Source organism: Manis javanica, chromosome 7, assembly GCF_040802235.1.
Source record: "Manis javanica isolate MJ-LG chromosome 7, MJ_LKY, whole genome shotgun sequence".
NCBI lineage: Eukaryota > Metazoa > Chordata > Mammalia > Pholidota > Manidae > Manis > Manis javanica.
Window position 1 is genome coordinate 127,634,499 of NC_133162.1, and position 27,020 is coordinate 127,661,518.

General features: G+C 38.0%; 1 long non-coding RNA gene across 2 annotated transcripts in view; it reads right to left on the reverse strand.

Moving 5' to 3' along the window:
- Positions 1-27,020, reverse strand: part of LOC140850499 (uncharacterized) — a 291,177-nt gene that overhangs the window by 214,936 nt on the left and 49,221 nt on the right. For both annotated transcript variants that reach the window (XR_012133413.1, XR_012133412.1), the window contains exon 2: positions 20,297-20,369. This is a non-coding gene — a long non-coding RNA (uncharacterized lncRNA). The remainder of the gene's footprint in view (positions 1-20,296; positions 20,370-27,020) is intronic.

A 27,020-nucleotide genomic window follows, 5' to 3' on the forward strand; every position in this document is an offset into this window, starting at 1 on the left:
CATCAGTAGATAAATAGATAAAGAAGATGTGGTACATATACACAATGGAATATTATTCAGCCATAAGAAGAAAACAACATGGATGGAGCTAGAGGGTATTATGCTCAGTGAAATAAGCCAGGCAGAGAAAGACAAGTACCAAATGATTTCACTCATATGTGGAGTATAAGAACAAAGAAAAACTGAAGGAACAAAACAGCAGCAGAATCACAGAACCCAAGAATGGACTAACAGTTACCAAAGGGAAAGGGACTGGGGAGGATGGGTGAGAAGGGAGGGATAAGGTGGGGGGGTGGGAAGAAAAGGGGCATTATGATTAGCATGTATAATGGAGAGAGGGCACAGGGAGGGCTGTGCAACACAGAGAAGACAAGTTGTGATTCTACATCATCTTACTACATTGATGGACAATGACTGTAATTGGGTTTGTGGGGGTGACTTGATGATGGGGTGAGTCTAGTAAACATAATGTTCCTCACGTAATTGTAGATTAATGATACCAAAAAAAAAGCTATTTCAACAACCCCTAAGCAATTAAATCAATATTCCCAAGAGTAGGACCCAGACATCAGCACTTTTTAGGTGATTCCAATATGTAGCCAAGACGAAGACCCCCTAATGTAATAATTTATCTCAGGGTATTTATGATACCATTTGAGTTTATTGCATTTATTTGACCAAGAGAGATCCAGAAATTATGTGAACAATTAATGAAGTGACTCCCCTACATTTCCACATTCCTAGGAGATCCAATTACTTTGGCTCCCATGATCTTTGTGGGGTGACAGCTGTGGTGTTTGTCATATCCCAGCCTGAATCCTCAATCCCCTCCTTGGGAGTCCTGAGGTTATCCCTGGAGTTCTAACACATCTTGTAACATCTTTTCTTTTTCTCAGCCTCTGAAACCACTTAGCTCAGAATTCCTGAGAGGCCCCAGTATCTTCTCTCTCTGAGATGCTAAAGTCAGATAAGATGGGTAGATGTAAACTGACATGAATCTTCTGAGCTCTTTTAGTTCTATGAAGACTCTGGAAAAGCTTCAAGGGAAGATTGAGGGAGAGTGGAGAATGAGAAAGAATCTCTGGCACCTCCTTAACCCTTACCTCTTCTCCTCCCCCTATTCTGTTATGTACAATTCACGTTTTCTCTCTGTCTTATATGTCTGATATAAGATGCCATAAGAACACAGCCTCAAAGTGCTAAATGATTCCCTTGGCAAGAAGACAGGTACCTAGTTAACCTCTCCACTTAGTCACCTGTGCTCTCTCCTTGGGTGTACATAGGTGTCACAGTACAAAAATAAAGTGATATATTTGAATTATTTTGTTAGGATTTTTCTTGAGACTAATTTATAAATATATAAATTTATAAAAATCCACTATGATTTCTGCACACTTGGCCTTCCAAACTCACGGTCAGAATTTTAAAATGTTGTGGGTTTTTAACTTAGAATGACTACATTTATACCTACACATTTAGGAAGTAGGTAAATGCTGTTTGTGTGCTACAGTGGTGATGAACCTACTGAATACAATGATTGTCAAGCAAGATGTTCATGTGTAATTTCAGACAACAGACTCCAAAATGAGACCATATATAGCCACCCCTTTGCTACTGAGTTATGGCAAAGCAAGTAGTTAAAAATATGTTTAGTCTGTTTCTTTATCTTGGACAATAGAACCTTCTTAGCACAAATCTGTTTTGAATAGGCAGCACTTTCATTTCTCTCAGAGTCCCTGAACCCAGATTTGTAGTTCAAACACTGCAGCACTCTATTTCTGTCTGGCTTTTCATTTTTCCTAGCTTTGTTTGCAGGCTGAGGTTGCTGCAATTAGGTCTCCTCACATCATCCTTAGTTCTACACATCGTGCATACTTCAAATCATCTGGCAATATAAAACCAAGTTAATCAAGTTTCTGACAATTTACCTATTATGTCTGTGTGTGAAATTTCATTATCTCTGGGACTGCATTGTGCTTCCATGATTGTGACTCGATAAAATTACAGCTCAGTTCAGATCTCAACAACATGGAAAGTGGTTTGCAGGGTTTGTTTACAAGTAAGGATGCCATATGCTCCTCGAAGAAAAAAAAATATGCTAATTACCAAGGAAGAACTGAGGTCAGAAAACATGGAATTGCTGTAGACCTACTAAGTGAATAAGCAGGACGGTTCTGTTCAGTGGGAATTAACAGGTGAATCCATCCCCTGTTGTTTCTTGTTCAGGTGAATCTACACAGAAAAGAGTAAAGAGCAAGCAAGAAAAAAACACTTTTTAGCAATTATGCAGTGTATGTGTAATTTGACGTATTTCATGTTTTAACTCCAAACTACCTCACAGTCTTGTTTTGGTCCTGGAAAGGTTAAATATAAAATAGGATACTGAATCAAACAAATCTGTGTAGAGGAACAACCTGAACTGAGTAATGACAACTGACCAAATAAAAATGGGTTTTTCTCCTTTACTTTGTGCTACTTGAACTTAGTGGTCTTCTCCAAGGTTTCATCTTCACGCTAGAACTTGTTGCCGAGGAAAAATGTTAAAGTTCAGTCAATTATTTGTCTTCAAAATAATTGCTGGTGTTTGGACTTAACTCTTCGGGGTTTTTCCTTTCCTTCAGCTGTTCTGTGATTATAGATAAAGCCTTGTTTAAGGGGAAAAAAAGAAAGAAAGAAACCGCACAGCTTTTTTACCCAACAGCACACTGGCAAGGAATTTTGGCCCAGTGAGCTATGTATGCCCTGAAGCAGGGTTTTCACACCAAGGCACCTTCCTCCATTCCATACACACCACCAAAGTCTCGCTCTTCAAACACAGGTACCCACACAGAACGTCTTCTAGAGGAAAACTCAGGCCATGTGATAATCATTTGTAACTAATTCATAACTAATGACCGCCTCTAACTTGGTGTCCCTGCCAGCTCGGATCTGTACCGGCCGTCTATAGAGCAAGGCCAGCCCTCAACCATTTGTAAAGTAAGCAAACAGGCATTCAGGTTTTGATTCTGTTTTACCGGCAGAATCAAAGTAAGAAAAGCACAGGTAAGCCTTTGGTAAATGGCCCCTTAATGAGGCAAAAACTTCTGGGGGGCTAACTACACTTTCAGTTACTTTAATGTAATATTATAAGAATTCGAAAGGGCAAACACTTAACATTTAGCCATGGGGTTTCCGGGAGGAACAAAGCTCCCCATCTCCTTACTCTCAATATTTTATCCACAGAGCATGGAAACTTTCAGTACGCCCAAGACATGGTGAGAAATAAGACACAGAAGAAGATAACCGTGGCAGAGCAAGACCTCGGTTCTGGCTGGGAATAGCGTGGAGCCTTCAGTGCTGTCATGAAGTCACCCCTTACTGCCGTCCTAAATTAGGGCAGAGGACCCACAGGTCTGGGCTACTTTGACCTATGGGGTTTTCACGTTGCTCACACCGCCAAACCTGAGGCACACATCTGTTTATTGGTTGTATAATAAATTAAATAAAATAAAACAAAAGGGCCCTTAAGGAAGTCCAGGTCAGCATTCTTGACAGTCCTCGAATCTGGCTGGATTTTGTGGTCAGGAGTCACTCTCCACGGGACTCTCTGTCCTAGTGACCAATAGAGAGGCTTTATGTGCCTTCTACAGATGAAAAACATAGAAATCAAGAGGTCCAAGGGAGATCTGACTCACCAGACCAGACCATAAGTTCTCTCAAGAACCATGAGCTATTTACCATTGTATTCCCTGTGCATACCACCATGCCTGGCACACAGTGGGTGTTTAATAACATTTTTAATGAACTAACTAATAATCATATGAACAGACTGTCATGGCTTTCTCTCTACTAATCTTGGGTAGGGTGTGAACCAGAGTCTGGTTGAAACTAGAGTCTAAAGAGAGGACACCGAACACCTGGTTCCACATTTTTTTTTTCAGTATGGATACCTAATGATGTGGAGATTTTTGTCAAGTAAAATGTATGCCTATTCTGTGGCCCAGGAATTCCATTCCTATATATTTACCCAAGATAAATGAAAATATGTGTCCACCAAAAGGTTTGTACAAGAATGTTCATACTAATTTTGTGCAAGAATATTCACAGTAATTTTATTTAAAATACCCAAAAACTTGAACAAGCCAAAAGTTCTTCAGGTAAATGGATAAACACATGGCATAATCACACACAGGAATACTACTCAGCAATCAAAAGGAACATGCACCTGTTATATGCAACATGATGTCTTGAACTTCATGTTAATAGAATAATATAGTGTATATTCTGGCTTCTTTTGCTTAACATAATGATTTTGAGATCTAACCAAGGATTCCTGGAGTCAGTTTGCAATAGTTCATAACCACTGATTATGTTACATCTCTTCCCTACTATTCATTCAGTGATATCACATTGGTAGTTTGAAATTGCCTACAGTGTGAGAATTTATACCATGGAAATTGACAAATGCTACAAAAACCTGGGCTATTTTGGTTTGTTTGTTTTGGAGAACCAACAAAACTACTACTTAATTTCAATTTTTTAAGTTAACAAGAAAAAATATGCTCAAGTTCTGAAATCTTTCCAGTGGTTCATCCTCTGATGTTTGCACTTTCAGGCCATCAGAAAATACAGAGCCTCACCTGTGATCCAAGGAGTACACCTTAGGTGCCTTTTGCATAGTGGACTTACAATCTGTACAAACTCTCAGCTCGGCCAGACTACACATCCAGGATGAGTGCTTGGTTGGCACCACCGTGCTCCTAAAGACATCTAAAGACCTACAGACACAGATGTTTCAGACGCTAGTTCCTAGTTATGTGAGCCAGTCCCTTTAGAAGCCTCTTTTGTGTGATGCCATTGAACCAGCCATGGAAACTTCCTGGTGATGAAAGAAATCACCTCCCCCATTCCTTCCCCACTGCTTTTGCCTTATCAGCTTTCACTTTGATCTCTTCTCACCTTGGTCCTCAAAAGCCTTGATTCCATAACCTCAACCCAGACCCACACTCCAGTCCCAGGCTTTATGATCATCCTGGTTGTCTGCCCTTGGTCTTCGGACATGGGATCATTTTAGAGAGCTGTGACTTGACTCACACCAGGCATCCACCTGTCAAGAGAGCTTTCTTTCTCCTTCAAATAATTCACCCAGTAAGTCATATAATGAGCCACAGTACAACTTCCAACCCCACTGCTCCGACTAATAGCAAAAACTTCCATTTGTATGATTCCTAAGGCATTGCTGTTATTAATGATTTAATGGTTAAATATTACTTCACAGCTTACAAAATGCTTTCATATATTATCTCTTTTAGCCCTCAAAGCAACACAGAGAAATAAGTATTAAGGAAACTGAGGCCAAATAAAGGTTAGGCTTCAGGATCATTTAACTAGTAGGAGGCTGACCTATGAGCAAGGCACTCAACCTAGTTCTTTCTATTTATCATGTAGCTAATCTTAAGGAACATATGGTGGCTTCAACATTGCGAAGAATGTATAGTGTATCTAACCTTATGAATATGTGTGGTGGCTGCAACCTGATGACTCTGAAGCATCTCTAAGGCTTCAAGATACCTGAATAATAACTCATCTGATTATATGGAATATACATTGCTATGACAGTTCTTAAATTTTATTAAAACTGAATTGCTGAGGGGAGAAGGTTCCTTGTTAATTCAGTAATTTTTATTAAAAACAATGTATATTTATCATTATAAATTAAATATTATATAACTCCCCTACATGAGTCCCCTTTCTGTGTCTACTTCCAGAAAGCTTATTTGGGTATAGAAGCACATATGTAACGCTGTGCTGTGTCACTGGCCAGTCCTGCCTACATATACATCCTAGACTTTCCCTTGTAGACTCCCAGTGTCCTTATGGACATCAAAGACTGGAACTACATTTCCAGGAGGGGGGAAATCAAATGGGCCTGGACAAAGTATCAGTTCACAGCTAGGGGATCAGATCTGTGGAACAGTCCCACTAGTAGGCAACATTCTGTGTAAGACCCTCACCAGAACAATAATACAGAAACAGCCAGTCTCTCACCACATCTATGGGTTGCATTCTCTGGGTGGCGACAGAAGGTCTGCACTGCTGGGCTCCCGTGGGAGTTCCTGCTGCCTGCAACTGACAGAATTCAGCTATCTGGTAATGGTGACTATTACCTTCCATACAATTCTTGCAAGTCCAATAGCCCTCCGTGGGTCCCATCAACCTATTTCAAAGTCTTTTTCCACTCATTATTCTCCCATCTTTATCATCCCAGGTAACTATCAGCTGTTCATGTACATTGTCAGGCTTCCTATTGGGCTATTCATCTTCTACTTATTGATCTGTAAGCATTCTTTTCATATTAAAGAAATTAGTTCCTTATTTGCCACGTTTGCTGAAGTGATTTTTTTCCCAGTGTTTTTCTTGTAACTTTATTAATAGTTTTTTTCTATTTAGAAGTCTTTAATTTTTAATAGTCTAATGTATGACTTTTCCTATCTGATTTCTAAATTTGTGTCATGCTTAGAAAAGCCTTCCCTGATCTAAGATTTTTTTTAATTGCCCATGTTTTTGTCCAGTGTTCTTTACAATTTCATTTTTTACATTCAATATATGATTTGCCTGCAATTTATTCAAACTATGGAGTTAGTGACACAACCTTGTATTTTTCAGAACTCCAACAATTTTATGAATAATGGGTATTTGCTCCTCTAATTTGAAATGCTAACATGCTAAATTCCTTACACATTTGGGCCCATTTCTGGACTCCCATTTCCATTCCATTGGTCTCTTTAGTTTGAAGTTTTTACATTGCTATAACCTTATTATATCTTTTTTAGTGCGGATGTTCTCACTCCTGGCCCTTTACCCCCATTATTAACCTTTGTTTCACAACTTCCCTGATTCTTTCCCTACCTGTACCCTGAGGTGAACTTCAGTATCATTTTGCATGATGTCTGACCTCAGGAATACAGCAAAAAAATAAAAACAAGGCTAGTATCTGCTCATGAGGTATCATGTGGACTGTAGACCTTGACCCATGGACTCTAATTAGTCTCCTTTATTTTTATAATTTCTGTAGAAAAGCAGGGCTGGCACTCAGCACTGAACCTGGCCATTTATTCACTGGCCAGTCAAAGCATGTGATACAATTGCTCATTTAATTACTGACAAGCAAGGAGGCCATATTGAAATCAGCTCTTACTGGCCTACAGGCAGCAGAGAATTCCGTATATATTGCTCCTACCATTGCAATGCTGGTGGATAACACAAATGTACACCAGAGGGAACAGTCCATGAAGATTACACTTGCCATTCAAAAAACACAGGGTTAAGAGAAATACACTACTGTTCTTACCTCCAAGGCAAGTAACCAGGGTCATTTCCCTGCTTCCAAGAGCAAAGAGTTATCCTGTGAATTCAGAATGTATAAACCAAGTTGGAGTGGAGGATATGGAGAATTTGGCTTGCATATTAACTGTGTAGGTCTGGTGTACATTTTCTAGGACTTGCAACCTTGCTAGAAAGTTATCTCCTTTCATGTCACGGACATTTGTAGTAATTAGGATAATACATTCTTACTACTAGAACGTTTTTTAGGAAAAATAAAAATACGAAATTTGGTTTTTTGTTAAGTGTGGCTGGAAAACCTCATTGTAAAATCCACATTGAATGTGATTCTGTAAACTGTAATCTGAAATAGAAAAAAATTTGAATTAGAAGCAAGTGGCACATCTGTGTTATGGAAGGAATGTCTTTCCTAGAGTATACATTTCATTTGTGGAACTAAAACCTCCAAACTGTCGCTATTGTTGTTATGATGGTTGCTTCCCCCACACTGAACTAGGTTTTATTTAGTTTTCTTATCACAGAGAAACAGAAGTTTTAAGCCAAATGCTATTCTGTTTTTATTCCCTAATACATACAACACTGAACAGTATTCAAATAATACCTCACAATGTCCGACACTCTGTTGAAGGTGGGATACTCTGAGTCAAAGATTCCTTTCTGGACTGCTACACTTGGTTTTAGGAGTGGCTGCCAGGGAAGCATTAGACCTCAGACTACAGCCAAGCTCCAAGGTGGCAAGTGGGAAATTGCTTCCAATGGGGAAGAGATTCTTTGTCCTTTTATCACCTCCACTGAATCAGAAATTGGGAAATTGCAGAGGTCTTAGACTATTTAAGCTGATATCCATGGTGATATCAATCTCAAATTCCTGATTTATTCAATGTACTGACTTGCAAGTCCATTCTGTTCTCTAATAGAAACACTAGGGAGTAAACAAGCATAATTTCTTGATAATGAGGGACTTTTCATGATCCTTGTACAAATATTGCCTCACCCTTTCCCTTGCTGCCATATGTACAATTTATCTTTTGGGAAGAGACTCACAGATCCATCCTTAGTACCTCACAGTTGTGGTCACAGTTTATTAACCCCAAAATACGTCAAGAGTCTTTAAAATGCACATGCCCTTTGACCCATCATTCCACTTTCAACATTTTATCCAAAGTACAAAATAGTAAGTCAAAGCAAAAATAAATTGCATATATATATCAGAATTTATTTCTAATAATAATTAAAAACAACTTAAGTGTCCAATAAATAACTTTATCTGTATGATAAATTACAACTGGTAGAGAGCATATTTTCAAAGAATAGTTAATAATATAGGAATATGTGCTAAAACTAATACAGAATACTTATTAAAACATATTTACAGAGTATAAATGTATAGCATATTCATAAAAATATTAATATGTAAATTCAGATATTCTTAGGTCCCATCAGCCTGTTTTTAAGGAAAGCCACTAAATCTAAGGGATCATTAGCTCTTAACCTCCAAGTTACAAACCCTCAGTCTTCCTTCTGCTGAATACCCCGTTAGAAGTTCCCAAAGGGCACATGGGTTCCCCAAGATGAAGAGAATGGGTAGAATCCAGGCTTGGGGGGATACATATGCCACTTCTCACTTAGCCTGCAACTTCTGCTCCCTCCTAACAATCAAACCCTGTGACAGCGAAGAAAACAGCAGAACAGGTCCCCAACAATCACCTTAAAGAGAATGACCAGAAATTGCACATACGATCTCAGCTCATGTATCATTGGTGAAAAGTTTGTCATGTGGCTACACCCAACCTCCAGGACCTGGGAAATACAGATTTTAGTTGGATGGCCATGTATTCAGGAGAAGAGCAGAATGAATTTTGAGATCAACCAGTAGTCTACCACATCACATTATATACACTAAAAAAAAATTTTAATTTTAATTTTAAAAATACAAGAAGGAAATACACCCTAATGTTAACAGTGCCATTTAACTAGTTAACTAGTAGGGTTTGGAGTGATTTTTCTCTTTATGCTTTCTGAATTGTCTAAACTTTCTGCATTGGCTTTTTCCTTCATAAGATAATGAAAAACATTATTAATTTAAAAGAAAAAAAGACTTGAAATCAATATCCTAAAATATTACCAGCAGTTATACTTGAAGATGTAACTACATGTACTTTTTTTCTTTATATTTTCTGAATTTTTAATAGTTTATTTGAAGTTCTAGAAAGTAGTTCACCAAATGTCTTAGATCTGCAGGGACAGGTAGAAATCTCGTTAAGGCCTATATTTGGGTTTCACACATGGTCACAATTACAGTGTGCTTCTGTCAGAGCCCTCTGTTTTCTTCCTGTTAAAATACGAAGTAAGCCTATTTGTGTATGACTCTCAGTAAGATGATGAACAACATGAAATTCTTCAACCTGCCCCGCAAAGCAAGCATTTTAAGTAACTCATCTGTTCAGTTCTACAATGGAAGCTATGTTCAACTGTTAACTATTCTCTACATCCTAAGTTACAAATCATCTTATCTATACAGCAACTTCTCACCTCCTTGCTCAGCTATCTTCTTGGAATATTGATGTCCTTTTTATCCTCACACTTAGCCTATATTACATTCAAGCAGGTTTTATCTCACTGAAGTAAGTCCACCCTCACATACACACACCCTGGTTTCTACTGTTGGAAACTCAAGATGGTATCTTCCTCGGTATATTTACATTTCAATGGGACATTTTTGAGGACCTGAAGAAATCAATTCTTAGTAGTTAATAGAGACTGTGAGTAAGAAACTAAAATATTGTAGAAGAAATAGAACTTCCCTGGTAAAATGTAAATCCTACCATAAAGGAGAGATCTGTTTCAGACCATGTACAATAGAGAGAAACCAATTAAAGCAAACTTAAAAAAAAAGTAAGTTGGTTGGGTTCTCATACACTAATAATTAGTTATTAAAAGAGAAATTAAGAAAACAATCCCATTTACAATTGTATCAAAAACAATAAAATACTAAAGAATAAATTTAACCAAGGAGGTGAAAGACCTATACTCTGAAGACTATAAGACATTGATGAAAGAAATTTAAGACAAAAAATATAAATGGAAAGATACACCAAGCTTAAGTATTAGAACAATTAATGTTGTCAAAATGTCCATATAAACCAAAGCAATCTATAGATTCAATACAATTCACATCAAAATACCAGGGGCATTTATCACAGAACTAGAAAAAAATAATCCTAAAATTTGTATGGAACCACAAAGACCTCAAATGGCCAAGGCTATCTGGAGAAAGAACAAAGCCGGAGGTACCAAGCTTCCTGATTTCATACCATTCTACATAGCTATACTAATCAAACATAATGGTACTGCACAAAAACAGACACATATATCAATGGCATAGAATAGAGAGCCCAGAAATAAACTCACACCTATATGGCTAAATAATCTCTACAAGATTATACAATGGGGAAAAGACAGTCTCTATAAAAAGTGGAGTTTGAAAAACTGGACAGCTTCATGCAAAAGAATGAAACTGGACCATAATCTTATACCACACACAAAAGTAAACAAAATGGATTAAACACTTGAATTTAAGAATGAAACTACAGAACTCCTAGAAGAAAATACAGGCAATAAACTCTTCGACATCAGTCTTAGCATATTTTTTTTTGGACCAGTATCCTTAGGCAAGGGCAAAATGGGATTACATCAAACTAACAAGCTTTTGCACAGTGAAGGAAAACATGAACAAAATGGAAAGTCAGCCTACTGAAAAGGAGAAGATATTTGCAAGTCAAATATCCAATAAAGGGTTAAAATAAAAATTACATTGAAGCACTTACACCACTTACTAACAATAACAAAAAAAAAACAATCTGATTTAAAAAATGGGCAGAGGACTTGACATTTTTCCAAAGAAGACATAGATAGCCAACAGGCACATGAAAAAAATGTTCAACATTACTAATCATCAGAGAAATACAAATCAAAACCACAATGATATATCACCCTACACCACCCATAAAATAGAATGAAATCTTGCCTTTGTGACAATACAGACGGACCTACAAGGTATTACGCTAAGTGAAATAAGTCAGAGAAAAGACACAGGCTTATGATTTCACTTTATATGTGGAATCTAAAAAGCAAAACAAATGAACAAACAAAATAAAACAGAAACAGACTCATAGCTATAGGAAACAAACTGTTGTTTACCAGATTAGGGAGGGGTTCAGGGGTGAATAAATAGGTGGAGATTAAGACATATAAACTTCCAGTTATAAAATAAATAAGTCACAGGGATGGAAAGTACAACAAAGGGAATATTGTCAACAATACTGTAATATCTTTGTATGATGACAGATGGTAACTAGACTTATTGTGGTGATCTTTTCATAAAGTACAAAAATATCAAATCACTATGATTTACACCTGAAACTAATATGATATTGCTTGTTAATTATCCTTCAGAAAATAAATAAATAGAAGACAAATGAATATAAAATGTAAACATATTCTGGATCATTTAGGTGACCAACCACCATGTGATTTCCATGCCAAATTTGTGTTTTCCATCATGAAGGCAGGCAGGTGAACCATACACTTCGAATCATTAAAGACTAAAGGGCAGTAGCAGGTAGGTGTAAAGTGAATGGGTACTGGGGCTGAGGGAAGGCTACATATAATTATAGAATTATGTGCAAAGGAGCATAAAACCTGAGTTATTCCAACCTCAGTGCAGGGAGAAGGGGGCATGCACCCTGAAAGATGTAACCAGGATCTGTCAGGAGAAGAAGATAGCATATAACACACCCATGGTTTTCTCAATGCAATCACGTCTCAGTTCACATGGAGTCCAACCAGGTGGACCCATGGGATCTTCACTCTCTGGCCTCCTCTTTTCTCTCCTATAGCTAGCTAACTTAGCTCTCTGGTCATCCTATGCCTTCCCACTGGATCTGTGTCCCATGGTGGAGAGGCCGGGTCAGATCTTTCTGTATGATTTTGAGATTTTTAGATAGCTCAGATTCTTCAGACTTTATCAATGACCTTTTCTTGCTAATCTTGACAGTTTTCAGAGCATAACTTTCATGTGTTGCTATGCTATTAAATTACCTTTTCTTTGCTGGTTCTTTAGCAAGGAATGGGGGAGGTAAAGAAAGAAAGTATCAAGGAAAGAAGAAATCCCTGTTCTGTCACCAGTGATGGTTCAAACAGAAGAGAAGTGGTGAAAAAGTTGAGTCAGCACTGCCACCACCCAGCCCCTCTTCCAATATATGTACTCTAACCAATCTGGAAAGAACCTGGGTCATACCTGTCCGTTCCAGATTCATGTTGTAAGTTGTGATTCAGTGTTAGCCAAACAACTGACATTTCTATTAAATGAATGTTACTGTTTTAAATAAAGTAAGCACCAGTACTCTGGAAATGTTATAAAATTGTAAAATACTTCCATTTTTCCCCCTTCCTGCCAATCCTTCCATCTATCTCTCTGCCCCTGGAGTGCTCGGAACCTGAACACCGCATAGACTGCAACTATCACTGTACAAAACAAGTAATAGAAACACTTGCTGTTTATCAGTATTTATAAGCACAAAAACTCAACTAGTATTTTTTCAGGGTAAGGTGATATGGTTCATAATGTGGCATTTTACTCTGTGATTCCCACCCAGATGATTTCGTTGAAATGGGAATATTTATTTATTTAAAAACATCTATCAAAATCCCTCTACTGAGGGATGCTGACCTTCTGGATGACTGGTATACACCTTCTTGAGAAACCAGTGCACACTGACGGGTTTTATTAACCTTCAACATGATGATTCGTTTGATGGGGAGGAATTTAGGAGAATGACCACAAGGAATAGGTTCTATTTCCCTTCTCCTCTTACATTAAGGTTACAGATATCTTCTTTCTTTTTCACTTCCTTACTTCTAAACCTACCGACTGTCTTACTCTCAGTAATTTATTTCCTCATTCAATTGTTCTCCTGGTACTACTGATCCTTTAAACTTCACGGTGTTGTCATTTCTTAACCCGTTGCCCTGGCATAATCCTTATTTCCTTCAGTTTTTCTTCTTTCTCTCCTGAGAAACAGACTACATTGATTCTTGGCAGCTGTTCTGCATCTCTCTTTATAAAGACTGAGAAAAAGAATTAGCTAGGTCTGATACATTTGCCACTCAAATTACCCTGGGATTTTGTATTTACAGCTACTGTTTCATTTGTAATGTAAAAAGAGCAAGCTTTTATTTATTTCCCTACTTCCAGCTTCCATTTTCCTCATCTAGACTATCATTTATGAACTGCAATAGACAACTAAGACATAGGTAGATAATTGACTTATTTTTTTAAAAAAGGAGGAAGAAGAGGTGGAGGAGAAACTTAAGTGACACATCCAATAACTCGGGGCTTATAGAATAATCCAAAGATTATTAATGTCCTTGTAGACATAGCTTTTGAAAATTCCCAACACTTCATACTTTCCAGATCTTAGGCCAATTTGGTCTTTTGAATTAGGAATTATTATAATGTTTGCATCCGTACCAGTAAATCCCCTTTAAAATGCTCATCTAGGTAACTATGCTAGTTAAAGTCATCATTGTCTAGAAAATATTTTTAAAAGCACCCTCCTTGCAGTCTATTTTAATGTAAGCTGACATACTAGGTCACCGCCAGTTTTTGATTGAAATTGGAACCCTTTCTTTCTAACAAATGGGTCTTCCAGAAGAGAGTGGCACATCCAGAATGAATGCTTGATGCTCATGAAATATATTTCTTTGTTTTAACAGAGCCCACTTGCATTTTCTCCCTGAAAAGAGAACAGTCCCCGCAGGTTCCAGGACAGCAGTGGCAGAAAGCTAAGGCATGGAGTGAGGCTAAGCCATTTGAGTGGCAGACTCCTTTCTAAAATAGAAAGCAGCATTGCTATTTGTTTCGCAATGGGGAGGAAAAGCATTCTTGATGTAAATGTTGCAAATCTGTGAACTGATAACAAATTGTTAATCAGGACTAAAAGATTTTTCTTCCGAAAGATAAGCTCTAAGAAATCATGAATACAGAACATGTAGTTGCTATTACCATCTGGAAGGGAAACTAAGGAGGTCAAAGACATCTAAAGCCTGAAGAAATGCAGATGAGCAGACAGGATGAATAGCTGCTCCTTTTGCAAAAGCTGCTGATTTTCTTAACAACTAGCAATTCTAGACTTTTTTATTGGATGACTTATTGATTATTGTTCGTAGCAGCATCTGATGCAAGAATATAAATATGCAGACAGGTTCTGAACAGTGAATTGCAGAGGGAAAATGTCAACTTTTTGAAATACATCTGAACAAGGAACATAAATGGGATGATTCATTTTGCCGTCCAAAACGAATTCCACATTATGAAATCAAATAAAACTCACATTTGCCTTCATGTAATAAATGCTGCCCAGATTTGTATGGCCTGATACAATAAGATTAAGAATATTCTACCATTGTTTATCCTTTGTGATCAGTTGTTTATCCCGTGTTAAACAAATATTGTGGGAAGAATAGAAGGGAACAGGCTCCAAAACTATTCCTTGGATTCTCATCAACAGAAACACAGAGAAACAGCAGAGCTCAGAACTTGGACAGATAAAATCCAACAGGAAAACCACAAGAAAACTGACTAGAATTTTAAATCTTTAACAATGAATAGAGTCATGGGATTACTGGTATAAATGCAAACTTGATGCTGCAGAAAATAACTTCGGATTTTTTATTCCAAAAAAATAAATATATCAACTTGCCTTTCCAAGGAGATCCTTAATGATACATGTGCCAGGGTAATGTAGGCATGTATATATATATAATGTGTGTATTTTATATATAGTCTTTTTGAAAAAAGCAAGAGGGGAAAAAAAAGCATGAAGAGCATCTAACATATGGCATTCCCTATCGCCTCAGCTGGTGTTTGCCATTTCCTGCTTGTAACTTTCTTAATTTTACATCTTCTTCTCAATTTCAGTATACTAGACATTATAATCAGATTTGCAAGTCGGCTTTCCTGGTTTCTTCATTTGCTGCCTCTGCTCCTATTAATCTTTTCAGTTATATGACTAGGACTATTCAATTTGAAGAGAAGCTAATAATAACAATGCCTAGGGTGTCTTCGTGAAGAATCAATAACGTGCTCATTGTGATGTGGCTGTCTGGATAAGCTGTACACAGATGCAAGAGGCAATAAAATAAATACATATTCTAATATTTTAATCAAATTTTATGGGATTGATATATGCGATGCTAGTGGGAGTAAATATCAGTGAGTGGCATGGAGACAGCCTGTGAAACAAAGAAATACAACTTTGAGTGGCTCAGGCATTACTCTTCCAACGTGGACCTTGGTTTTATTAACTTCTAACACTGGCCAAAGCTAGGCTACATAATGAAGCAGGTCTCTTTAAGGAAAATAGGAAAACAAAACTGGTAATTTACCCTCAGGCAAATGGGGTGAATGTCTGCCTACCCTAAAGCAACTAACAAGGATTTGGGGCCATTTGGGTCCTTTCCATAACTGTCAAAACCTTCCTCACCAATTCCAAGATCAAAAGTGAAAGCAAACCAAACCAAAACAAAAGATGCCTTAAAGCCATCCTGCAGTTCTAAAATAAATGCCTAGTTCTTCTCACCTTGAAGTCAGGGTTACTAGGAAATGTTAGCAACTCAAGGTGATCTCCCATTCCAAGCCTCTAACAGCAGTCGAAGAATGTAACAGTCCTCAGGATTCTTGTAGTTCGCTTCAGCAATTAACTCTGAGCTTCTAGCCACACCAAAGGGTACCGCTGGCAAATGCAGAGAGCAACCCACACAAAACCCATTCTTTTACATTCTGGCAGCAATGCCTCGGATAGGCAATATCAGGAATTAATGTTACCAGACAGGGCTCAGTGTTGATATCTCAGATGTTAAGGTTTTTCTGAGAGAATCTGAGCTAATTTCCTAAAAGTACACATACATATATAGGAATTCCATCACGTTTTCTTGGCTTCACTAGTCAAGGTGGTTATTAGAGAGCTGGGACTTCACATTAGCCTAAATTTCCTAGTACATGTGATTGCGGGCTTACCCTTACTTGCGCGCCTCCTCACGGGGTTGTTTGATGGACAGGATTATTGCTTACCTCCTCACAGGTTCTCCTACCCATGAGGATGATCAGGTTGTAATGAAATTCTTAGATACTACTAGCAGAATCTATAAAATTTGAGAAATGGGAGATAAAGATACTCTTTGGCAATCAGTTTTGATACGGAACTATTAATAGCCATTTCTCATTCATCATCCAGCTCTTGATATAAAAGTTCATTGGCCAAAGCTGGTCCACAAACACAGAACCAGGACCCTGTATATCAAACAGTACATACTTCCTCAGTTATAGAAATTAAAACTCTTTTTTATCATAAATATCCAATTTAGAATTTTTAAAATTTCCTTATTAAGAGATACTTAATTACTTTATATCAATGTAAAATTAATTTCTCTAAAACAAAAGCAGCAAATTCAAAATTAAAACATCTGAGAATCTCATATGAATCAGAGTTTCAAAATCAGTAGCTGTAATTGAGACTAGAGGTGTCACAGGAATTTTAGGACAAGGAAATCTTCAAATCTGTAAGAAATCATGTCTAAATAATGCAGATATAAGAATCTACTTTAACAAATGAAACAGGCACAATGATAAAAAATAATGCAGTTAAGAAGGCCAAAATTTAGCCTGCCCTCACATAAAATTTAATATTTCTATTCCTTGCCCCCATGCCTTATTCTAGCCAGAGAATTCCTAGGAAACTAAGACCTAAGGCAATTAGGTCCAACCATCTGTAAATCATCCAGAAATGATTGAAAGTGTAGTATCAAAAGACTGACAAGAAGGAAACTCTTATGATGAGAATTTACAGTATTCAAGAAAAAAAAGCAGTGAAGCCAGATGTCAAAATATGTATTTAGTGACTCATAAAATTTCATTGCCCCAAAGTGAAAAAAAAGAATACCACAGTTGAGCAACATTTTCAGCAGATGCCCCTAAAATACTTCTGGTTTTAAAATAGTTCTTTAAATCTTCTTCAAGCACTTCCTATTCATCTATGTTTATCTCATTTTATTGACAGTTTCATATCACTGTCCTACAGGATTAGGAATGGATCTGGGAGCAGAAGAAACCAAGACAAACCATCAAGTTCCTGATACTTCATTTATCTCCATCTAACTCCAACTTGCTCCAAACACGCAGTCAGAAAGGATAAGAGGGGGATAAAATGAGAGGAAACAGATCCATTTGCATATATTCCTCTCCTTCATCTTTGTAAAAGGCATCTACAAGGCTTACCTCTTACATCTAATGTTTTAACATTGTTTTAAAAACCTCAAGAAGAAAATAGTACTGAGTATTTCATGCTAAAGAAGCTGAAGAAAACTGCAAGCCTGAGAAGAATCTTCCCACCCCTCTCAGCTCCCAGAAGCCTTTTACTCAGGTAAAATTACAGGCCCAAGGGCCAAATCTGTCCAAGGTAAGTTTGTTAACTACGGTCCTTCCAACACAGAGTTACTCTCCCAATTGCCACAGTCCCCACCACTACCTATGATATTTCACAGAGCCACCTCACACATTCACCTTACCTATTAGTCCCTGTATACATTTCAGATTTTGATCCCTGAAAATGAAGATTTATCTTCAGACACTCATATAAACTCAGCATTGGCAGGGCACTTAAAATTCGTCTTCTAGAACAATTGTCCCTTAGATAATCAGATTTTATAATACATTTCTGCCTCGCTTTCTGTACATCAGAAACCTCAGGAGAACTTCTTACATGCCTAGACTCCATCTGTAGAACACTGAATTAAAATATCTAAGGTTGGGAAAGCTGTGGGATGTGGGGGGTGAGGCCTAAGCATCTATACAGGTGAATCTGATGAGCAGTTAGGCCTACAGACCATTTCGTTATTATATCCAGCAATGAAGAACTCACTGCCTTCCAACAGTTTTTTGGATAACAAAGCAAGAAGTTCTTTCCTCAGGCAAATCTTGATGTTCTGACGAGAGACAGAGAAGAGATACCTGCCCCCTAGCCCTGGGGGCGGTTTGACAGTGTATCAGAGAGCCTTGTCAAAATGCACAGGAGTTTGTTATAGAAACTAGTCCTCATTTCTTCCACTTCCTGCCATATGTTTCATTCCCTGCCGGCTCCATTCTAAGAAAAATTTCCATCTCTATGTCCAAGTGAAAGCTGAAGCTACCTATTCAGGTGTTGCAGCTGTCATCAACAATATCTTGGTGATGGGATGAAATAGATTTTGCTTCAGAAACCATGAAAAGAAAGTCAGTGCACAGAAATGACACATTATGAAATGATGAAGTACAACATCTGGCTCAGAAGTGAGTCATACAGGCGCCAGTAATAAAACAAACAGGAAGCTTCTTTATTAAATAGCAAAGTTAAACTTACAGGCTATTTTGGACTTTCTCTATGCAGGTAAATTTCCAGGCTATGGAATTTCTCTATGAATTGACTATTAATCAATTCAGTCAAAATAACATTACAGTGGATTTAACCAGATGTTTGGCTGAAGTAGGTGAAATAGCTTTTTATTTATAATATAACAGTGATTCAGCCATATAATTACCAATAGAAATTTGATAGCTAAAGGTCAAAACAACACATTATTATAATACCAGGTCAAAACTGTAAGATTTTCAAAGTACTTGCTCACAAATAATCTCTTTGAAACTTTAAAGATCCCTGCACAGATCCCGGATTCCCCAAATCTAAGGCCATGTTCGAGTTCTAAGGACCTTCAGGTATTTAAATTACAAGAGGAAGCTTGAAACAAAACAATTAACCAACACAAACCTAACCATGGTTCTAGGAAACAAATAAAATTCAAAATAATAGAAAGGATAATTAGGAATGATTTGCCTTCATTAATTTAACATATATTTTAAGTACCTACCTTGTGTCAGACACTGAGTGATATATAAAGATATAAACAGGAAGAAATGCAGTAAAAAAAAGGAAATGTGAGCAACATGTATCCCTGACTGCCAGGGGGACGTGTCAGTTTTCAAACTGAGCCCTCAGGAACTGCTGGTGACATAAACATCTGCAGCTCTTCCTGGGCTCATAGGAGCCAGCTGTCAAAAGCACAGATGTAGGGCAGAGAACAGAAGACTGACACCACCTGATGGCTGTGCAGCACTTTATACAGTTACACTGAAGGAATGAGACGCATTTCCCTACCAGGTAGATACTGGCTGAAGAACACTGAAGCACAGGAACACTGGGGGAAAGAGTGGCTGGAAGGGCTTTCTGAACGTTCGCCTTGGTGATGTGACCTGACGGACAATCTGATGAGGGTGAAACTGAAGTCCAAGACAGATACTCTATTTGGTAAACAAAGAGCTCTGAAAAACATAGTATGTAATGTGTTATTTGGTTCTGTCGTATCTGGTTCAGCATGCCAGGTTAAGTCATGGTAAAATGAGGAAGAATTCTCATAAATATCAAGATCGTAATGCCCTAAATGACTCAACCCCTTATCATTAGTCTGAGACAAGAAGAAATTGACAGTGAAAATTGACAACAGTTTCCTCACTATTAAAATGTATAGGGATGAAATCAGATGTGGAATGATTCCCTCTTCCTACATAATTCCTCATTATTTAGGATGTTTTATTAGAACTGTGCCATGAAATTGCTATCAGAATGAAATTTTCTTTGAGTATGGTTTCATTTCTTTTACTCTCCAAATTTCATTAATTTTCAGTGTTGATTTTTAGGATGGGGAACACTCAAAATGTTATGTATCCTTATACCAATATTTCTGTTTTAGGAAAAACCTATTGCATCTTATACACATCTATTTCAGCCTTAGTAAAAGCCAGTATAATAAAATTCAAAATAATAGAAAGGATAATTAGGAATGATTTGCCTTCATTATTTTAACATATATTTTAAGTACATACCTTGTGTCAGACACTGAGTGATATATAAAGATGCAAAAATGAGTAATGCCGGACTCTCCCCTCAAGAGGTTTACTATAGGAGGAGAAACAATTCAATGCTATGAGAAAACAAGGTATTCACAATAAGGTAGAGACATAAACCAGTAATCAAAACTCAGATGAGAAATAACCTTATATTCTATATTAAGGAATCTAGACTTTTTATTGTAGGCAAGGAGAGCCACTGCAAAATTTTAAACAGTGAGTTATTGTCAAAATTATATTTTGTAAACAGCAACACTCCAGCAACTGTGAACAGGATAACTTGAAAGGATCAAGACCCAAGATGGGGAAACCAAACAGACTATTGCAAGAGTTCACATGAAAAATGATCAGGGCTTGAATTAGAACCAGAGCGGGGAAGGTGGAATGTTAGGTGGGGTAGAGTGAAGAGCGGTAAATGAGTGCCATGAAGGTGCCCTACTGAATATCGGTTTTCCAATATAATATGATAGATACAACATGGATGAACCTTGAGGACATTATGCCAAATGAAATAGGCCAGTCACAGAAAGATGCACACAGGATACTTCCACTTCTGTAGGAGGTGACTAGAGAGGTCAAATTTAGAGAGACAGAAAGGAGAATGGTGATTGCTAGGGACTGGGGGAATGGGGAAAGGGAGTTGCTGGTTATGGGTGAAGGGTTTCAGATTAGCAGGATGAAAAAGTTCTAGAGATCTGTTATCACTGCTGAACTATACACTTTTAAAAGTGGTTAAGATGATTTTTTTTAGGTGGATGGGCAAAGAAAAAGTCAAATGTGCTCACTTCCCTTCACCTCCTCTGAGTTGCCCTTCAGATGGGCTGTGTGGTAGAAACACTCACACTGGTTGAGGACAGCAGTCCCCCAAAGCAGGGACCTTCGTCCTAGACAGGTCATAAGCCTCCCGGAGAAGTCCCACAGTCACACGGGGCCTTGTCCAACATGGCACCTGAGCAGCTAAACAAACTGCCTGGCTGGCTGCGCCTTGTTCCCTGGGGCCAGTGCATAGCTGGGGTTGTCACAGAAGACTGTTCAGGGTGTTAGCTGTCGAGCTGATGAGAAATTCACCAAGATCATGGGTTAGACTGTAGCAGAGCCACTGCTATGCTGGGATCACAGCCAGACCCTAGGTTTGTCTCACTGTAATGAAAGTGATGGTCAGGTCAGCAAAGAATAGTGTTACACGATAGTCACAAGGCCAAGGGGACTTCAGCAGCTTATGCACCAAGAATCCAGACTGCAGCACCAAGCCAGACATCCCTCTCCTGTTGCCAAAAGGATAATTAGCATCTCCTCTCACCTAGGTGCTGTCTTGAGAAGAACAAAGGAGGGAAAACCCTTGGGAAGGGTAATGGAGGGGCAAATCCAGGTTTTGCAGTCCTGAAGCTTTTGCCATGTACAGACTCCTCTTTAGTAGAAAGAATACAAAATTATAAATAGAGAATTGCTAGGGCCCCTCCCAGGGACATGAAAGGGGCCCAGAAACATCAGCTTCCCTCAGATTCACCACTGGGAAGAGACCCTGAAAAACTGAGTAATTGTTGAAAAGAGACTGTTTTGAACCTGCAGAAATGAAGGTATATGCCACTGGCATAGCCAATGTGCTCTGCCATCAGTGGGAATGAGGTCTCCAGAGTGCAGTAAAATCAGTTGTAGAAAGCAAAGTGAAAATATGACAGTGTATACATTTCTACCACCTGCTACATTTTCTATGTTCAGAGATTTAAAAGCCACCTTGTAAACTGCTCAAAAAGGAATAGACTTTGTATTTTGCTGTAAATAAAATAAATATATATATCATTTTATATTATTTGCTAGAAGTCAGGTTTGAGTTTTATTGCTGTGTTTAACCTGATGGATGCCCATAACAATGAGGAATGTAAACCACTTGAAAGTAGTATATGTGAGGATGATTAAGATCACTGAATATCTACTTCCAGTAAATATTTTTTACTTCTCCTGAAATTGTATAGATATGCTGAGCTAAAAGCTATTCTATGACAGTGGGTTCTCAGAGGATATACGAGGTCCTCCCTTTTCTGGTACAAAGTTGTATAAGGCTGGAGTTTTTTAAATATTCACTTCAACCAAAACAACATTTCACAACAGATTGAATGCAGGAGCAGACATGCGAATCCAGCTGTCTTCTATTAAGCCAAAAAAAGATCGGACATTTGCAAAAATGTGAAACAATGCACTCTCCTCATTAATTTTTTGTTTTGTAAAAATAATTATACTTATATGCAAATGTATATTATATAATATAAATTGTTACTTATGTTAACAATAATAAACCCACTGTGTGTTATTTTCAAACCAATAAACATGTTAAAATTTCTCTAATTACTAATATAACAAATATTAACATAACCCACATAAACCAAAGCTTTTGAGGATCCTCAACAATTGCCAAGAGTGTGAGGGGATCCTAAAAAACACTGGTGTGTGAGAACCAAGGTGTGTGCTATGCAACAAGCTTTTTCCTAAGGAATCAATAATGAAAGATTGTTCTACTTTTACAACATAAGGGATCTCATGAGAATAAGGAACACATGAATAGCACAGATTATCATATTAACACTAGCTTTAGGCCTCAACTTCAATGTCACCCTCAGAGAAAAGTCTTCTCTGACCACCTTGTTCAAAGAGGCCTGTCCATTTCTCTTCTCTCTTTCTTTGTTTCTCTCTTTCTCTCTTCCCTATTTCCTTCAGAGCACTTTTTAGAAATCTCTACCTTATTTTTTTTGTTGATTTTCTACATTTTCATCTTCTGTAGCCTTCCTCTCATTTCTTCCTTATCAATCTCTCTCCTCTCAAATATCAGCTCCATGCAGTCTTTGGATGTCTTGATCAATGCTCTGTACCCAACCCCTACATAAACATCTGATACATAGTAGGAGCTTAATTATTATTTGTTGAATGCCTGAATGAACTGATTAAATCCATTAAATACTTGCCTCTAGAGCTGTAAAATGAGAAAAACTGATAAATCTAGAGAACATTTTTTAAAATGTGATACCTGCCCTCCTTTTCAGAAATAGTATATGTTTCTTAAATATTAAAGGAGTTGCAGTTGCGCTGTACCTTTCTTGGGAAACACTGTGGTTCTGCTCACAGCCAAGTCTATTTGGACCTCCAGCTGGAATACTGTCCATCAGTGGATGATGACACCCAACTGCATACCCCAAGGGAACCTGCTGGAATGCCTGTAAGACTGAAAGAACTTCTGCTACATATTTATCTCTGGCCAGATTTACGGCCGCTTTTTGCCTAATTTATTCTCACAGCAGAATTGTTCTCACAATCAGTGGCTCATATTGACCAGCATATGAAAAAGTTCCACACCTAAACACACATGCACACAGATACACACATACCCACAGACACACACAGAGAACTGAACTGAACTCAAGCTATGATAAACATATACTTCCATCAACAGAGCAAACATCCTAGAGAAAGGCCTTTATGTGTTTTCACCCAAGCAAAGGACATCTATTATGCATTAAAAGAGTGTATAACACTGTGTATGCAGTCAGGATTCCCTTAAGCAGAGGATCTGATCGTTGCCCACAGTTAGCTTAGGATGGTGCTGTTGAGGTCATTGGGTTACATCTGGGTCTGGGTCTGGATCTGCATAGATCTGAGCAAAGTAGCAGCTGGGGACGTATATGACAGTTATAGTCTGGTAGATGTCCTTTATCTGTTGTGGCTAACAGCATGACCTTGCCTGAACCTTGTGCCTGTGGTGTTTCTGTTCGTGAAATATGAATAATAATATCTGTCCCAAGCTGCAAGTATGTCATAAAGATAGATGAGAATAGTGATAGCAAAGCTCTCTGTTTGAAAGGTGCTATTTAAATCACAAGTACTATTATTAGGGCTCTGCAATTTCTCAGCTAATGGACTATGCAACAGATGGGAACTAGAAGACATTTGATATTATTGATATCTCCCTTGGATTTTTTTTCCTCTTCCCATCTCTCTTATTATTTATTAAAATTCTAGCCCAGATCTACAAAACAATAAAAAAACAGAAGGCTTCTCTGGGCTGAATTTGTGAAGATCACCTATCCAAGCAGTGTAAAATGTTTTACTCCCATGCATTTGTCAACACATTGAGGTCTTCCCAGCATGAACTACTGACACAGTTGGATTAAGCAGTTCTGGATGTGGTGAGATTTTTTTCCCCATGTTTTCTTTTTATTTATAATTGAAGGATATTAATATATTAGTTTCACGTGTACAACATGATTTGACATTTATATACATTACAAAATGCTCACCATGATAAATGCAGTTATCATCTATCACCAAAGTCATTACAATATTATTGGCTACATTCCCTATGCTGTACTTTTCATCCCTGTGACTTACTTCTTTTCTAACTGAAAGTTTGTACCTCTTTATCTCCTTCACTTGTTTATCCTATTCCCCTACCTGCCTTGCCTCTGGCAACCACCAGTTTGTTCTCTGTATTTCTGAGTCTATTTCTTTCTACATCCCTTCACTTTCAGTCTGTGTCTTTAGGTCTGAAGTGAATTTCCTTTAGGCAACAGATAGATGGGTCTTCTTTTTTTTTTTTAACCATTCAGTCACCCTATGTCTTTGATTGTCGTGTTAGTCTATTTGCATTTAAAGTTATTATTGATATGTATGTACTTATTGCCTTTTCATTGTTTTCTGGTTGTTTTTATTCTTCACTGTTCTTGTTCTCTTCCCTTGTGACTTGATAACTTTCTTCAGTGTTACGTTTGGATTCTTTTCTTTTTATTCTTTGTATATCTATTATAGGTTTTTAGTTTGAGGTACCACGAGGTCATATACAGCATCCTATAGTGAGAGAGAGCAGTCTATATTAAGTTGATGGTTGATTAAGTTCAATCACATTCTATACGCACTACATTTTTATTCCCCCTCCACATTTATGGATATGATGCTGTATTTTCTTTTTATTTTGTGTATCCCTTGACTAATTTTTGTGTGTATAATAAATTATACTACTTTCGTGTTTTGAACTTTATACTAGTTTTCCAAGTACTGTGCTACCTTAACTGTATGTTTGCTTTTACCAGTGAAAATTATTTTCCTTTCAAAATTTTCTTACTTCTAGTTATAGCATTTTCTTCTCCACTTAAAGAGGTCCTTTTAACATATCTTGTAAAGCCACTTTCGTGGTGACGAAGTCATTTAACTTCAGTATGTCTGGAAAATTCTTTATGTCACTTTCAACTCTGAATGATAGCTTGGCTGAGGAGGGTATTCTTGATAGCAAGTTTTTTTTCCTTTCAACACTTTGAATGCTACTCCCTCCTGGCCTGCAAAGTTTCTGCTGAAAAAATCAGCTAAGTAGACTTATGGGGTTGTCCTTGTGGGTAATTCATTGCTTTTCTCTCACTGCTTTTAAGATTCTCTCCTTGTCTTTAATCTCTGACATTTCAATGATTATGTGTCTTGGTGCAGACCTCCTGGGGTTCATCTTATTTGGGGTTTTCTGTGCTCCTGGACCTAGATGTCGGTTTCCTTCCCCATGTGAGGGAATTTTTCTTCAAGTTTTCTGCCCCTTTTTTTCTCTCCTCTCCTTCTGGGAACCCTATAATGTAAATGTTATTACACTTGAAGTTACCACAAAGATTTTTTAATCACTCCTCATTCTTTAAAATACTTTTTTCTTTTTGCTGTTCAGCTTGGTTGCTTTCTGTTACCCTTTTTTCCAGATCACCGATGTGTTCTTCTGCACCCTCCGACCCTCTGTTGATACCTTCTAGTGCATTGTTCATTTTATTGAATCCTTGAGCTCTGACTGGTTATTTTTTTATATTTTCTATCTCTCTGTTGAAGTTCTCACTGAATTCATCCACACTTCTTATCAGTCCAATAAGTATGACTATTATTTTGAACTCTTTATCAGGTAGATTGCTTAACTCTGTTTCATTTCACTCTTTTCCTGGCATTTTTTTCTTATTTTTGTTTGGAACATATTTCTCTGCCTCCTCATTTTGTCTGATTCTATGTATTATTTCTGTGTTATTAGGGCAGCTAGATCTCCTGGTCTTGAAAGTAGTAGCCCTATGCAGTGTCCTGTGATATGCAGTCTCCCCTGATTACCAGAACCAAGCACTCCAGAGGTGTCCCCTGTGTGGGCTGCATGCAACTATCTGTTCTGCTGAGCCAAGACTGCTGCAAGTTCATTGGTGGGCAGGGTAGCCCTCAGCCCTGCTGTCAGCAATGACCAGCTGCAACTACTGTGGGTTCACTGGTTTGCAGGACTTTTTTCCCAGGCACAGCTGGCTCAAAGGTGTAGCTGCAGCTTCTGTGGGCGTGCTGGTGGACACAGTCAGCCCTCAGCCCTGCTGTCAGCAATGACCAGCCTCCACTACTGCAGATGCATTGATGAGAAGGGCTTACTCCTGGCACAGCTGTCCTAGACACCTGGCTGTATCTGCAGCATGCCAGTGGCTGGGCCTAGATCCTCCACTCCCTGGAACAGGAGTCACTCTAGAGGGGTGCCTGCCAGGCCAGGCAAGTTGGGTGGTATGAGTCTGCAGGGGAATGCCAGGGTGGGGCAAGCAGTGCTGGCATGGTAGATAAAGAGCGTCAGAACTGTTTCCTGTAAGCATCCAGCCAGCTAAGCTGAAAAAAAAAAAAAGTGGTGCCCCTACCAGTACTTCAACTCAAGGGGAAAATCTCCTACAGATCC